Source organism: Catharus ustulatus, chromosome Z (assembly GCF_009819885.2).
Source record: "Catharus ustulatus isolate bCatUst1 chromosome Z, bCatUst1.pri.v2, whole genome shotgun sequence".
NCBI lineage: Eukaryota > Metazoa > Chordata > Aves > Passeriformes > Turdidae > Catharus > Catharus ustulatus.
In genome coordinates, this window is record NC_046262.2 from 53,164,912 (window position 1) to 53,180,672 (window position 15,761).

General features: G+C 39.0%; 1 long non-coding RNA gene across 2 annotated transcripts in view; it reads right to left on the reverse strand.

Moving 5' to 3' along the window:
* Positions 1-7,828: 7,828 nt before the first annotated feature.
* The window catches only part of LOC117010349, a 28,439-nt gene continuing 20,506 nt past the window's right edge, over positions 7,829-15,761 (reverse strand). The window contains exons 2-4 of one of the 2 annotated variants that reach the window (XR_004420643.1): positions 13,791-13,966; positions 9,623-9,700; positions 7,829-8,037 (exon numbers count right to left, since the gene is read on the reverse strand). This is a non-coding gene — a long non-coding RNA (uncharacterized LOC117010349). Of the gene's footprint in view, positions 8,038-9,588; positions 9,701-13,790; positions 13,967-15,761 lie in introns of those variants that run through there. The other variant, XR_004420642.1, reaches the window with a different exon arrangement.

Sequence of the window (15,761 nt, forward strand, 5' to 3'; positions counted from 1 at the left end):
CCGCACTTTGGGTTCGGACCAAAATTTTAGTCAAAATGATGTGGCTTATAATCGTAAAATTACTGTAATTCAGTTTCTTAAATTGAAGGAAGTTCTAACACAAAGCCATCATTTGCAAATTAAAGTTTTCTTATTTTATTGGATAAGTGGGTCATTAAATACCAAAAAAAAAAGGAAAAGAAAAAAGAAAAAGAAAAAGAAAAAGAAAAAGAAAAAGAAAAAGAAAAAGAAAAAGAAAAAGAAAAAGAAAAAGAAAAAGAAAAAGAAAAAGAAAAAGAAAAAGAAAAAGAAAAAGAAAAAGAAAAAGAAAAAGAAAATTTCATCTCTTCAAAGGAATATTCTAAACCAGGACTTTAAAAAATCATCTGAGGTGAATGAATCCTATTGGGAAAATAAAGGGATTTTCAAAGTACTTTTTTAAAGGCATGTGAGATACTTTTAGCAATAATTGGACACAATTATATGACAAGAAAAATTATTATTACTTTACTCCTTTTTAGTGTTTAAACTAGGCAATGTTTTACATTAGAAGTTCTTTGCTTTACTCACAGCAGAGAGCACATAATTCTGGATAAACATTCAATCCTTGCAAACAAGAAAATTCGGTCTTGGGATGGGAACCAAAGCAGCTTCCCTCTGGTCCCTGTATTGGCACTGGCCAATTTTCCACAGACTCTCCAACATCAGTGAATGGCTGGGTTACAGACAGGAGTGGGTTGGACCCCTTTGGCACGGAAGTGAGAGGCAGCTGGTGTAGCCCGGATACAAAGAGGTCACCACAATTCACTCAGGAGATTAAGGCAGGTAGAGGCAAGCCTGTATGTCCTGTGAATGGCAAACAAACAGATTGGAGGGCAAACCAGCAGCATCCAGTGCTACCTGTTTATAAATGCAGAAGATGTATTTTCTTGCTCATGGAGTCGGGGACCTCCCAAATCCCCTGTTACAACATTGGCATTTCCTAGTGAAACAAACTGGTAATGAATGTGATCAGCTAGCACTTTTGGGAAAGTCTCATCACTGTGATTTAATTCCTTGTATGTACAATGCTAGTACCATCTTTTGACCTCAAAAATGTTTTTTTCAGGACTGTGTTTCAAAAAGCTCTGATTTAAGTAGTTTCAGTTTTCCTTACCAACCAAATCAGGAATCCCATAGGGGCATCTATGAAAAGAATGAGCTTCTATGCTGAAAATGAAAGCAAATTATCAATTATTATAATGTTATTACTTATATTACTTTTACTTATATTACTTATATTACTTATACTACTTATATAATATTGTATTATATTATATTACATATTACAATTTGGCAGCCATGAAAAATTGGGCTAATCCCTCTCCATTTCACTTATGAAATTTCACCAGCACTCTCAAAATATAAAATGCTACCTGACTTTTTTTCACAGTACACAGGTAAAGACTAACCCATTGAAAACCAAGTGACTTTTATGCTGTGTATGCCCACTTGAGAACTGACACTCAACTTCCCTTGCAGTCACACCCGGCTGCTGAAATACCTCACTGCCAGTCATGGGGAGTAAAAGCATTTCTTTTCCATTTTACACTGTTTTGTAATTACCCCTGACTTTTGTTTCAGCTGTCCTTCCCTTTCCCTTTTCCTTGTCTGGAAATCAAAAAAGATATTTAGTTACCAAACCATCTTCCTGCTTTCATGCGATCTAAGAGCTGCCCCTCTAAGGATTTAGACCATACTCATAGTTCCTGACTCAAGCAGACAGTACCAAGTTGAATCTGAAATCTGAAAAGTCCCTTCTCAGGTTTTCTTGCTGTTTGAGCAGTATCAAGAACTTTTCATTTTTTTCTCTCTGTTGAGTAGTGTGAATGCCTGGGGAGCAAATTACTCCATCTTCAGTGCTTCAATAAAACTCGCTTGAAGAGACAGATACTGTAATATCAGCTCATGGAGGCAATGAGAAGGCTGGCACATCCTCAGTGCTTTTAGCATCCCTGCTCTGACACCAGGCAAGGCAAGCTCTTGGCTGCTGGGGGGAAATGTGCAGATGTCCTGAGAGATTAGATATGTCCATCTGAGCCTCAAAGAAATGGAAACTAAATGTGATTGAAACATGTCAAAATCCTCAGCTTCTGTCCCTTTCCAGGGGACCCAGTCCTATCATTTCAGCCAGCTCAGGACACAGGGCTGGGAGCAGAGGGAGCAGCCCCCAGTTCTCCTTCTCCTTCCGACCTGGAGCATGGGCAGGGTGGGAGGCAGTGCTGGGCCCACGGGGAGATAAGGGCTGATGGATGGCATGGATGGCCTGGGGATGAGATAAAGCTGGGACCTACCCAACAAGTATGCAGTGGGAGGAGATGTTCCCTGCTACTACCACAGCCCTGTCTCCTGCTGCTGCTTGGGAAGAGGTGACTGCCTGACCCTGTGGTTTTTAGGTTTTTACAATAAAGTTTCCACCCTCTTGAAAAGAAAATCTTACCTGGGAAAGAGTTGGAAGGTGAGTTCATGCCTTCAAAGACCTTCCTGACCCACACACATACACCTTTGTAACACTCCTCCAATTCCTTTTCTTTCCGCTTGCTCAAGCACAAGGTCCCCAGTGACCATGAGTGTTTGGTAGGTTATTTCCCTGCCTCAGTGCCCCTTCACACACCTCTAATTTTATCTTTACTTGGCAATATGAAAATCTGCCATCCCTGGACTGATGTTCTGACATCTTCAAGAGAAGACATAGGCTCTCAGTATTTTGTAGTCACTGCTGCAACTGTGAAATTCGGTATAATCCAGCAGAGGACAAGATGCTCTGTACTTTTGTGAAAAAAACCCAAAGCCAAAACCAACCAAACAAAAAAAAACCAAACAAAAGGAGATTTTCAAAGTTGTATTTTCACCCTTTCTCCTCTGGTGAGTAATCCTTTGGATCTTACTAACGTAGCATTGATAGTGCTGCTGTCACAAACATATCTGCCAAGATGAGTGTCTTTGGGGTTTTTTTTTTACATGAAGTCAAAAAAGAAAGCATTTTTTAAAAATATGAGGGCATGGAATGTGAGAAACAACAGCAGACAAAATTTATTGTCCTTTAAAAAATTTTGTAACATCATCAAGTAAAGCTTGTTGGTGATGTCTTTTTGGGAGTGAAGTCTCTTCAGCAAATGAGTGTTTAATAATCCCCATGCTCTCATTTTTGTAATAATTTCAGTCTGATATTAAATATTACTTGTTCAGATGTTTCTCTGATACAAGGTAGGTATGTCAGTGTTTAGACAGAGAAAAATTGGATTCATATCTCTGTTATGCTTTCAAATTGCTAGGTCAGATTTGGGTCTCTGGCTATAAATTTTTCAATTCTATTCTAAGTCAAAGGAATGTGACAGATTTAATACCTAGTATAAGTTATTAACTGCAATGAAGCATAAACCAGTGGCACTTTCCAAAAAAGTAGTCTATACTGCTTCTGTTTTCTAAAGAAAAATTATAATATAATCCTGTTTCCTTGTTTCTTACAGTTCTTGCAAAAATTTTCTTGATTAATCCATCAAGAACTTGAAACTGATGTGCCCATAAATATAATCCTCTGAGTTTTTTTATTGCAGTAATATTTCTGTAGGGATTAGTTACCCTTTCAAAATTCAAAAAGCAAGGGGAATTCATACATGCACAAAGCATTGAAGAATCACTAGCTATAAACAGAAAGTGCCTGTATCTGCCACAAACTGTTTATAGAAGACTAGTATAGAATTACGGGCTGCGTGGAAAGGAATCAAGAAAGATTGGGCGAGTAGGGAACTTTGCCAACCTGGGCATGTGCTCAGCTGAAAAACAGATAGAGTGACCTGTTGACTTTATGAGACTGAAAACACTTGGATTTGCTTCTCCTGCAGACCATTAAATTATGGTGGGCTCCATGCATTCCACATCACTCTGGTCTACCCCTGCTGTTGTGGGGACACTTGTGTGGATCATCAAGGCAGAAGCCACAGTTCCTACACACAGTTTTGCACTTGAGGGATATATTTTTTAAATTCTTCTAACTAACTGGCGCTGTTCACCAGGAGATGCTATTACATTTCCCTCTTTAGGTATTGAATCATGATTTTTGGTAATTACTAAGGACTTTGAGAAGGCAACCTTCTACGCTTGTCAATACTTAAGTTTTGCTTTTAAGGTATTAGAGAATTTGTCCCTGGGCAACAGTCTAAAGAATCACTGGACTACTGTGAACGCCTGTACTTGGAGAAAGGTCTGTGGGAAAAACATATTGCTTTTTATTACAAAAGCTGAACTAATAAGTGGAAAAAAACCCCAACAAAACAAAAAAAACCCAACAAAAAACCCCCAACCCAACCATATAGGGTAGAATTCCAGCACACAGACCAGATTTGGGAATTCTGGTATGTGAAATGGAGCCATATCTCTCCACACTTGGTATTAGCCTAATGTAAGCTAAAAGACAACTGCCATACATCCTCACATTTTACTTCCTGGTATCCTCAGTAATTGGCTAGAGCATTGTGCATATTACTGCAGTTATTTGCATGAGTAACAGGAAAAGAGCATGGTTTTAACTTTTTAATGAATAATAAATTTTTTCAACTATTACATTACTTTCATTTGTTGTTAAAAGGGTAGAACTGTGCTCCTAAGTTACTGCAAGAGAAATACAGTAATTTCACGACTATAAGGTGCACCCTTTTGACTAAAATTTTCCCCCAAACCCAGAAGTGCGCCTTATAGTCCGATGCGCCTTATCTGATGGACAAAGTTGCGAAATTTGCCAAACTGGAAACGGCCGTCAGGAGCCACGAGGGGAGGGAGGGAGCTGCTGCTGGCCCCAGCCTGGGCACAGGCGGAACAAGAAGCCAGGGGACGCCACCCCGGGCGTGGGGGTGGAGGGAATGAGAAGCCGGGTTGTGCCAGCCCCGGCCCGGGCGCTGGGGAAACGAGAACCTGGGCGGCCCTGGCCTGGGTGCAGGGGGAACGAGAAGTGTGAGCCCGCAACAGCCCTGAGCAAAGCCCGCCCGGCGACGGCATCGGAGCAGCGGTGGCGCAGCCCCTGTGGCCACGGCAAAGCGGCAACAAGTGACACAGCCACGGGGAAGCGGGGACAAGCAGAGCGGCTGCCGCCACCACTACGGGAAATCGGCGAGAAGCGGCGACGCCACCACCAGCCATGTGGAAGAGGCGACAAGCACCGCCGGTGCCGGCCAGGGGGAAGCCACGACGCAGCGTGGCCGCGCGGTGGGAGCCTGGAGCCGTGAGCCGTGCCAGCTGGCGCCGGGGGCGGGAGGGAGTGCCGAGGCCCGCTGCATAGGGAGGGTGCCTGAGGCTGCGTTTAAAAGCTACACCAATCTTTGAAAAATGTTTACAAATTGATCACCTGTCAGTAATTCCTTACTTTGTTGCTTGCCGCGCAGCTCCTCGCTGCAAAAAAAATGTGCGCCTTATAGTCCGGTGCGCCTTATAGTCGTGAAATTACTGTAAATCAGTGTGGACTTGAACTGAGGACTCCTATGTCCAGAAAAGACACAGAGTTTCAGAGTTTTATCTCTCAGTTTGGTTGTAAGATTTATCCTAAGTCTGAAAAAGAAATCATGTTTTTGTTAAAAGGCTGCATCTCAGTATTTACTCGCAGAAAAAAACTTACACTGAAAAGTTGTCGTTTAGCCCTAAGTAGATACAGGTTGTGGTATATAGCATTGAGCAATCTGACAAGAAATTAACAAGTGTTATATCCTTTCTGCTACATCTGTGGTGTTTTGGGAAAACTACCTGTCCTAGTTTGGAGGACAGATACCTGCAAAGAAAGGCAGGAGCGTCTCTTTGAAATGGTGAATGTAAACCCCCTCCCTCCAAATTATAATAATTTTGAAATCAAACAGCTCTCAGGCAAAGATATGGGAATTAGGAATAACAGTTCTTTTCTAGGGAAATTAAAATAGAAATACAGTACTACAAAGAAATAAGCTACAAACCCTGACAAAGTCAGAGTACAACCTGACACCCTGTCAGGCAGGGTGTTGGTAGCAGTTTGATTAAATGGTGGCTGCATCCTCCTGCAGTGACAGATGTGATTCAGTTGAAGCAGTGCTCCTGTAGAAGGTGCAGTTTCCCTCCAGAGGTCCTGTGGTGATGTGGAGAAATTCCAGTTTCCCTCTGGAGTCCAGTGGAGAAAGGGCTGCCTTAGTGTCCCAAAACCTCTGTTTTGTCTTGGTGAGAAATGTTGGGCCCTTCCCCCTGGCTGGAGCAACTTCCAATGGGATGCAGTAATTTTATCAGTCACACAGTGGGACTCAATGGGCCATTAGCAGAAGATACCTCCTTGGAGGTAGGATGCATTGTGAAAAGATAAAGAGCAATGCCCTGCCTGGTTTCAATGGCCCATTAGCAGAATATCACTCACGGGGATAAGGATCACTGCCCCCACCCTCAACAGATGCTGATAGACCTTTTATCACACCCTGTACTGTAACCCAAGACATTACCTAATAGACCAGAGCCAAGAGAGTTTAAAAAGCTCTCATGAAAACCTATGAGAATGAGCCTGGCTTACCTGCAAGGGACAATTTTGGGTTTTAAGCAGAAGAATAATCACAGGACAGGGTTTTAATGCATTGTCCTCTTAAGAGTCCTCTCATGATAATCTTCACTGTGCCCATTCAGAAGCCATGTTTAGTAAGCACTAAATATGTACCCTGAGCTAGTACTGTAAAATCTGACAGGTCTTAGCTGCTACTAAGTGGTAGTGATGAAGGCAAATGATTGAAAGATACTACTTTAATATTTTGATTATCATCTTAATAAATTTATGACATTTTAAACTTCTTGCTTTATGGGGTTTTTTTTCAATATTATGCAAAGAATTTATATCTATATATATGTATATAACTAGATCACAGCTAAGTGCTTGGGCCACAGTGATAAATTATAGGAAATGTAGGAAATGTTGAAACTGAGACTGCTGTGCTACCTTTAATTCACCATGTTGTGTCTAGTAGGAGCTGGGATCCCAAATCGGTGGGGAGCATTCTGTACCATAAATCACTCCCAGTCATGTGCACATTTACGTCATCACTCTTATTCTGTTATGAGAATAATTTTCTGTTTTCTTAGGTACCCTTGGCATTTCTGATATTTTATGAATAGTTACTCTTATACTGAATTATATGTTGTGCTGTGACAGAGGGATCAGGCACATTTTGTCTTTCACACTTTATACCATTGTACAGGGCAACTCTTATTACTGGTGTTAACAGCAGCCAGCACAAAAGTAGGAAATACACAGGGTGATGGAAATAATTGCAAAGGTGTTTATAAGAACTGCTTAAATGTTTTGCACAACCAGAAACTGTAACTGCTGTAGGGTGGACTGAGATTTGCAGGGTGTGATGTAGATCTATCAGGGAGTTGATTTAGATGTAAAAGTCTACAGAATCCAAGAGTGAAAATCACCATCCTGCTCATGGCACTTGGGTTGGAACTAGATCATCTTCCAGATGCCTTTGAGCCCGCGCCATTCTGTGATTATATGCTGTAAAAGGGAGTGCACAGTTCAGAAAACTGCTGCTCAGATCCTTCAACTGCTATTTCACACTGTGTACAAAGCTACTGTGATAAACTTGATCATTTGAAAGCTGTGGTTAGTATTTTAAAGAGTAGGGAGAAATCTAATTATTTGGGAAGTAGGGCCAACTGAATTGCAATCAATTCTGTAAATGCTGAGGTTCCAAATTCTGTTTTTTAGACAAAATGCAGCATAACACGTATCTTTGAAAAAAAATCGGCTTTAATTTAATACTTTTTTTGATGTATTGAAGGTACTTTTCATGATGTCATCCAGATAGTTTAAATAAACAGTTTGCATATAAGGTTAACAAGCTGCAGTGGTAGCAAGGTCTGTGTGGGATTATATTAGAATTAATTTGATCAATTACTTTTAGTTCCAGAGGTCTCCAGATGAGCCAGAAGCCAGCATTTGCAGTTTGGCAGATGAAGAATCAGTGCAGTCAACACATGCCGTGAAGGTAATGAACATTCTTTCAAACTTCATTTTTCATCCTGAGCAGAGAAGACAAGTAAGCCAAGACACTGCTGCTCAGAGCAGCCAAAATGATAACCATAAATAATCATAATAGAAAACCCATGGTTTAAATGAAATAGGGTAGGATAAAATAAGTATTTTGCCATTAAAATGATGTTTCTAAACCTCAAATTTTCATTATGATTTGCCCTGGAGTACATGAAGTTTCCTCAACCTTGAGATGCAGCTTTTGAATTAAAAGATTGCTGAACATTTTCTTTTGATAAACTGCTCACAAGAAGAGGCTGGTATAAACAACATTTAGTCAAATCAGGGGAAATCTTTATAATAATGTATTTCATTTCCACTGCTGATCTGAAACTCAGGAGGACTAATCCTGTTGGCCACCTTTCACCGAAGAGAGTGGGAGGCACACCTGTGAAAGGATTCCATGGGCTCAGTGCAGCCTGAATTCATATTCCCATATACACAAAACTTCTGATGACTTATTAGACACTTTCAACCAGGCTAGGGACATAAAATAGGACCACAGATTTGAAACATCCAACAAGAGCAAGCTCCTTGCAGTACATGTCCCTAATCTGTTTCTTGCTGCTGAGAGAAATTTGATATTGGCTTGAAATTTGCTGTTATCCAAGCATAATTAAAATGACACTTCAGTGGAAATTGAAAAATTTGACAAGTGCAAAAAGAGTAATCTGTCATGCATTTCATTCTGTGTATACACTCTTCTTTCTATCAGCTATGTTTTCTTTCTTTTCCTGTCTCTTACTAATAGCTTCTGTGTATGAGCAAACTTGATGTACTTAAAACAAATTATCAATAGGCCCATGGATACTAACATTTTTATTTTTTATTTACAAATATAATAATTTTGCTCTTTTAAAAGAAGAGTGTTTTATATTTAAATGTCTAAGTGTGGATTTAGAATGTTATGTTTTATCAATACGGTAACCTGCTATAAATTTTCATTTAACTGTAGGTGCACAGTTTCATGTTAAGTTGAAATTGTGAGGTGGTTTGTATGTATTAAAAATATAAGTGTTAGGATTTATGTTTCATATTCTGCAAGATTAAGACAGAAGCTAATACAGTTTAAAAAAACTGTCCTCGTTACAAATCTGACACATCTGTTGGAAAGAATAATTTTTTTTTACTATTTCCATGCAACTTTTTAAAATGACAACTTTTAAAAGTAAAGTGATGCCAAAATGAAGCAGATTACTTCTGCTTAATAATATTTTAATCAGGATTGCTTGTACCTTCAACTTCTTCTTTCAAAAAATCTGTGATAGCAGTGTTTGCAACTCAGTAATTTAACAGTACTTTGATAACTTTTCCTCTTATCGAAATAACAAACATAGTTAAATTCACTGCAAGTCATCCTGTTTTAATATTTAAATTTTGAGATTCACAGTGTTACCACATTTTCAATTGGTATGTGTGAAAGCAAATTTCAATCAACCAAGTCCTGATGGCCAGACATCTGGTTTCTCTCACTTCTCAGAACAGTCTGTTATCCATATGCAGCTACTGCCAAGTGATTTGCTTCAGGTTCCTACCTTGGCATTTCTCAGTCATGCAACCATTGTGCTTCATTACCTCTGAGCAGAAATTCTGGGCTGAAGTCCTGTAGTTCACTTGGCACGTGAGTTGTTGTCATGTAGGTTTTAATCTGCGCTGTAAGAGTAAAGATGGCACCTATTAGAGACTGCATTGCCCCTGTCTTCTTTCTTCACGTCTCCCACTGCTTTTCAGTAGCTCAGATAAATGCTCTTTCAGACTTTTCCATTTGCAGCTCCTGAAAGAAGCAAGCTGTACATAGTGCAGACACAGCCAGCAGCGGGTGGCCGTCAGGGCTACAGCAAACCAGGTCATTAAGACCTGCAGTTTGCAGGGAAAGAAGGAAATTTGGCATGTGCAATCAACACCCACGGTTCATTAAATACCTCTCTGTTGTCATAGGTGATGTTGCCTGACCGGGGAGCAACCTACTGCAGTCAATTCTGATAACATTATTTCACTACCAAAAATTTGGCTACCAGAGCTATAAAGAAATGTTGACAGTAAGTGATTTTAAGTGTTCTTAGCGTTCAGGTACTGGATCATACTGCTCACAAGACACAGTTGCTTTCACCATAGTTTCTGCTAGATAGGAAACTCTACCTTCACCTCGTGTCTGTAGCATTATTGGCTGTCAGGGCATGTTCCTTCAGGCTGTCTTGCTTGCTCTGTTCTATCTGGATACGTAACAATGCACATCTGAAGAAATGTTTATTGACTTCACTGAGATTTAGAGTTTATATGTCTGGGAACACTCAAGAAAACTAATACAAATTACCTAAAGGTGTGAATTTAAAGTTGTGATTACTTTAACTGCATTATGTGCACATTCTCATTCAAAATTAAAGTGGCCCTAATTCAATCTAACTACATTTACTTCCAAAGTAAATTAATACATTCTAAATGAGAGTTGGCTACCCAGAAACTTAAAGTGGTTTAGCCAATCTATTTTAAAAGTTAATTCAGATTGATTTTTCTGCATGCTCTAGACAAAAACATCAAGTCTCAAATGGAATGTGAAATCCTATTTCATTTAGGTGTGTAGTATAAACTGCTACTTGCTAGTTCCTCTAAGAAATATTCTGCATGTCTGCAGCCTGTGTCTTAGAGATATTTTTTAAAGATCAAAATACTGCTTTTGTCATTATTTTCTACATTACTATTCCTTTGCAAGAGAGGCTTCCTACAGGTATGTCAACCTCTCTGGACCTTAGATCAGCAGTATTGGAGTGTTTTTAAAATAAATGGTTTTATGTCAGGGTTTGAAAGCTATTGCAAGTCTTCTGACGGAAGAGAAATTAACATACTATTATTATATCTTGAACCAGCACAAAACAGAACTCAGGGCCATAAAGAATATGTAAGTAAAAGAAGGCATGCAGGGCTGGTTTAGAGAAGTTATTATGAGATTAATATAATATACATGCATACATACAGACCCAAGCTCCCCTTAGATTAAAAAATAACAGCTATGGACTATAATGTGTAAGAGATTCACACTAACTGCTAGACTGCTGTTGATGCCACACACTTATTTACTGGCTCTTACAGCAGCAGAATAAAATGCAACAAGAAAAATGATTGCAGATGATTCCTGTTAATAACCACCCCTATCAATACAGAAGTAGTTAATGTTATTTTCTTGCAGCATGATATCATGTAGTATGTTTTACCTACTTATCACATTCAAAGCAAGAGAGGAGCAATTATTGTTACTAAGCTGAAGCATGCTGCATCCTTCCAGAGAGAACCATTAGTATATCATTAGCTCACCATTAGCTCAAACAACCTCATTTGCTGATTGATTGATAGATGGACGGAGGAATAATATTTATGATACGTATAACTGTGAAGATAAGTTAGAAGAAGACTTATGAAGTACCTCAATGAGTTAGTATAACAAATTTTACTAGTGGTCAATAAAGATTTGTGCTCCTAACCTTCTTGGTTTTGATGAGAAAGGAAAGATATGACTGCCTATTAAAGTGCCGCTGTACCATATCCTACTATACCGCTTTTAATTTAACTAAGGGTCCCTGGAGAGCTTCTTTTCTGATAGCACACACTAAGACTAGCCTGATGCCATGACTGTTACTGTTATCAGTGCTTGTTCTTTGAGGTTGGTGTAGAAAAACTACCACATATTTTAGTTATACCTTCATTTCATTATGTAGTTGTACCTGAATAGAACAGAGTCTTTGAGAAATAGATTACTATTTAAATCACAGTAAAAAACCATTTTGGGTTGTGAAAGACAGGGGTAGGAAGAACTTTAGGATTTTTAAAATTTGAGTTATTAATGATGAGATAAGAATTCCTGGATTAACTTGCAATTGGAATAATTTAAATGCCTAAATTCAGAGTAAAGGTATGAATTTATTCATCCTTAATATGTCAAAATTTCAATATCTGGCCTTAAAATCTTGTAATTTTCTTTTGGATCAGTTGATATTTCAAAGAGCTCAATGTACTAAACCTTACAAAATTAAATACAGAATACCAAGCAAAGTGTCACATGTTTAGATCTAAAGCAAGCTAAATCTTATCTTTCAACACAAGCCTGTCTAGAAGCTACAAAAATTTAAGCTCTCAGTGCCTTCAAGCTACATTTTGAATCCAAAGCCAGTTCTTGTAGCACCTTCAGAACTGCTTTTTTTAATGCTTATTTGTCGCTATTTATGGAAAGGATATTCAATATTTAAGGAACTTCCTAGAACCTTTTTCAAAGTTTTGTGAGAGTAAAAAAAAAAGGAAATGATTTTTGGAAAAATATACAGACAACAAACCTGTTATTCACATTCATGTCCTGTTGTGAGCTAGCCCAGAGCACTTCATGTTATATGTGCTAACTCAGAATTTATATTTATTTTGATGAGGATAATTTGATACACAATAAAACACACTGAAAAAATTCAATCAACGATGGAGTGAATTGATTCCACTTTCTGTTTGGTGAAGTCTGCATCTCCCTGAATGTAAAAAGATTTCTCTGGGACTGCTGAATTGAAATAGTAATAAGAAGGGCATATTCACTGAAAATTTTAAATAGCAGTACCATGACATAGGGAGTTTATTTAAAGTAATGTTGGTTACTTAATCTGCTAAGGCTACAACTGATCCAAAAAACATGGTCTGGTATTTAACATAAAATGCATGCGTGCAAGCTGTAGTTAAGCTGTAATAAAGCTGTCCAAAAAGAGGCTAAGATCAGAGCTGTTTGTGAAACCGAGCCTACAGCTCTGACTGTGAGAGTGCAAACAGGTTGGGGCTGCAGCTCCAGCAGGTTGCAATCCTTTGCACAGGCACCCAGCAGCTCAGCAGTGGCAGAAAGGCCTCCCCAGCTCCCCCTGAACAGTGCCTTACTGTCTTAGTGTCAGGACCCTTCTCCAGTGCAAGGGTCTCAGTTTAAACCACCACCAAATACAGTGATTTATCAGCTCAGCATATCTCAGGGGACTGTGCTTGAGCCTGTGGTGCAGCTGCACAGCTGGTGCTGTCCTTGGGGGACAGGAATGAATGCTACCTCCACTGCATAAAGCAGCATTATATGATGCCACATGTGAAGTCCAGCAGAGCAAGTCACTAAAATCAGCAAAATTATGAATGAGGAACACCTTCTGATGAGGACCAATGGAAAACCAGTAAAGCGACTGAACTCTGAAATTCTAGATTTTGGTTTTCCTGCTATAGGAAGGGAAAAAAAGATTGTTTTAAAGGAAACAAGATATTTTAATTCTTCCTATCTCTGTTATCTATGAATAAAACTTAGGCCTAATTGCTATTCTTCTATTACAAGAATTAGTGACATAGCAATTCCTTACATCAATAGTATCTGAGGAATCACTTGCTCCATTTGTGGCATCTTTAACACTGAATTTCCTACTTGAGTGAGTTTTGTTATTTTTCAATCATAAACAGACTTGGTGAGAACTCCTTGGAACAAACAATTCTTTTAAGGTCACTCAGTCGTCTGGGAGGCATGCATGTGCATTGCACCACCAAGGAGTGTGTCCTTGTTTTGGCTGGGATTGACTTAATTTTCTTCCTAGCAGTTGGTACAGTGCTATGCCTTGGATTTAGTATGAGAATAGTGTCAATGATGTTTTAGTCATTAGTAAGTGGTGTCTACCCTAAATTAACGAGTTTTTAATGTCGCCTGTTTTGAGCATAAGAACTGATTTGAGCTGGCCAGAAGGATATTCCATACCATAGAATGTTTTGTCCAGTGTTTAAACTGGTGGGAGTTGACCAGGAGCTCCTGATCTTCAGCTCAGCAGTATATTATCTTCCATATGGGTCACAGCAAATCTTCCATATAGGTATCTTTGCACTTTGGGTGCCCAGTCACAGGGAAAAACTCACAGCTCTTTTGGCCCTTGATGACTGCAACACAGAAGGACACCCACTGCCTTTAGACATTTACAGTTCAGGACAAGAAGAAGCAGGCAAGATAAACAAATTGAAGAGGTCAACCAAATGGTATAGTAGGCCTGGTAGGCATGAAAAATTAAAACAGTAATGGAAACATTAAAAATCTGTTTTTCCAAAGGATTTTGTGACATCAAAGAACAACTGCATGGTGTCAAGGGGCCAGTGCTGCAGTATACAGAATTCCTGGCCAAAAAAAGCATAAAGGCAGAAAGGTTAAGGGAGAAAGGTAAAGGGAGAAAAAACAGACTTTATTAAAATTGCATCTTTGTTTCAGGTATTGTAGCACCACTCTCCATCTTCCATTCTGCTAAATATCCTGATTTATACTTTACATCCCTTCATTCATTCAAACACAAGTAAGAATCTGTGAAAAAGCAAGAACACATTGACAAGCAAAACTTCCCTGTATTGATTTTAATGATTCAAAACTCATTCAATGTATCTATACAAACAAGCACCACTAGGAAAACAGAATTAATAATAGTCTCTAGTAGCTGTGTTTCACATATACACAGAATTGTTTAATGTGATAACCTTATTGATCAAAATAGAACCTCATCTGAGCATTAAAAACTATTACTGGAATTTCAATTCCTAATCCAGATATACATTTTCTGCATTTTTTCAGTATTAAAGATGGTAAGCAAGAACACTCCAGTGTTTTTCTTTTTAATTTAGCAGCAGACATACAATTTTATTTTATTCTCCTTTAAAAGTTTAAATACCTTGATTTTGTTCCAATTTTAAAGAAAAACTGACTTCTCCTGAAAGGACAGCATATTCCAGCCTAAAAGGTAAGAATTTGATATTGTTGCAGGGAAAACACCTCTCAAATTAATGGCTGATAATTTGTTTGACCTAGAAGAATTCCTGCTTCAAGATGTTCGCAGGCAAGGGAATAGAAATTTGCATCTGCTATGCACAGAACAGCCTTGGAAGGTTATCCATATTATTTCAAGGACTAGATATTCAGTTCTAAATCCTCAGCTCTGTCTGAAGAACACCTTTCTGCTTCAAAGAAACTGGGTAGTCTCATTTTGGAGTTTTGGATCAGGCACTTAACTGTCTTCCCTTCTGATATCTTTTGAGGCTGACTCAGCTTTTAGCATATCTAAGGGATGGAGATGTCAGCCAAAGATTGTGGGCACAAACAGTGTGCATCCTTGTGTGCATCAGCTGCTGCCAGATGCTTCTTATACCGGGACACTCTGTCTGTGCCTTTAGGAAGCTGCCTGCATGGGGGTGAAGCAGTAAAGACTGTATAGGACACATGTTCTCTCAGGCCTAGTCTTGCTCACTTGATCTTTTAGATGGATCCATAACAAATGGTGTTTACACATGACCTAACCCAGTGGGCTCCCAGTGGATGACACAGGCTCGTATTTTCTATTGCGTTACAAAATATTAAGAAGTTGTTGCGCTATGTCATTATTATTCAGTGCATGCCAGAAAATGCAAATTGTGTTTTTGAAAAGCCTCCAGTAAAAGTTAATCTAGCTCTGTAGTTTTGCAGTGTAATGAATAGTCACTTTCCAGCCAGTCAGAATTCTAATTACAGCTCACTGCAAAGAGACAAATGGATTTATCTGCAGTCTCAGTTTGCAGTGCAGGCACACACATGCACAATGAAGTGCATGATGAATGATGATGAATCCATGACCCCTTCTATATTCCTTTCTCAAAGCATGGGATTTGATATCTCTTCAAAGCACAAAAGAAAGGATAAACAATCATCAGTCATTTTTAA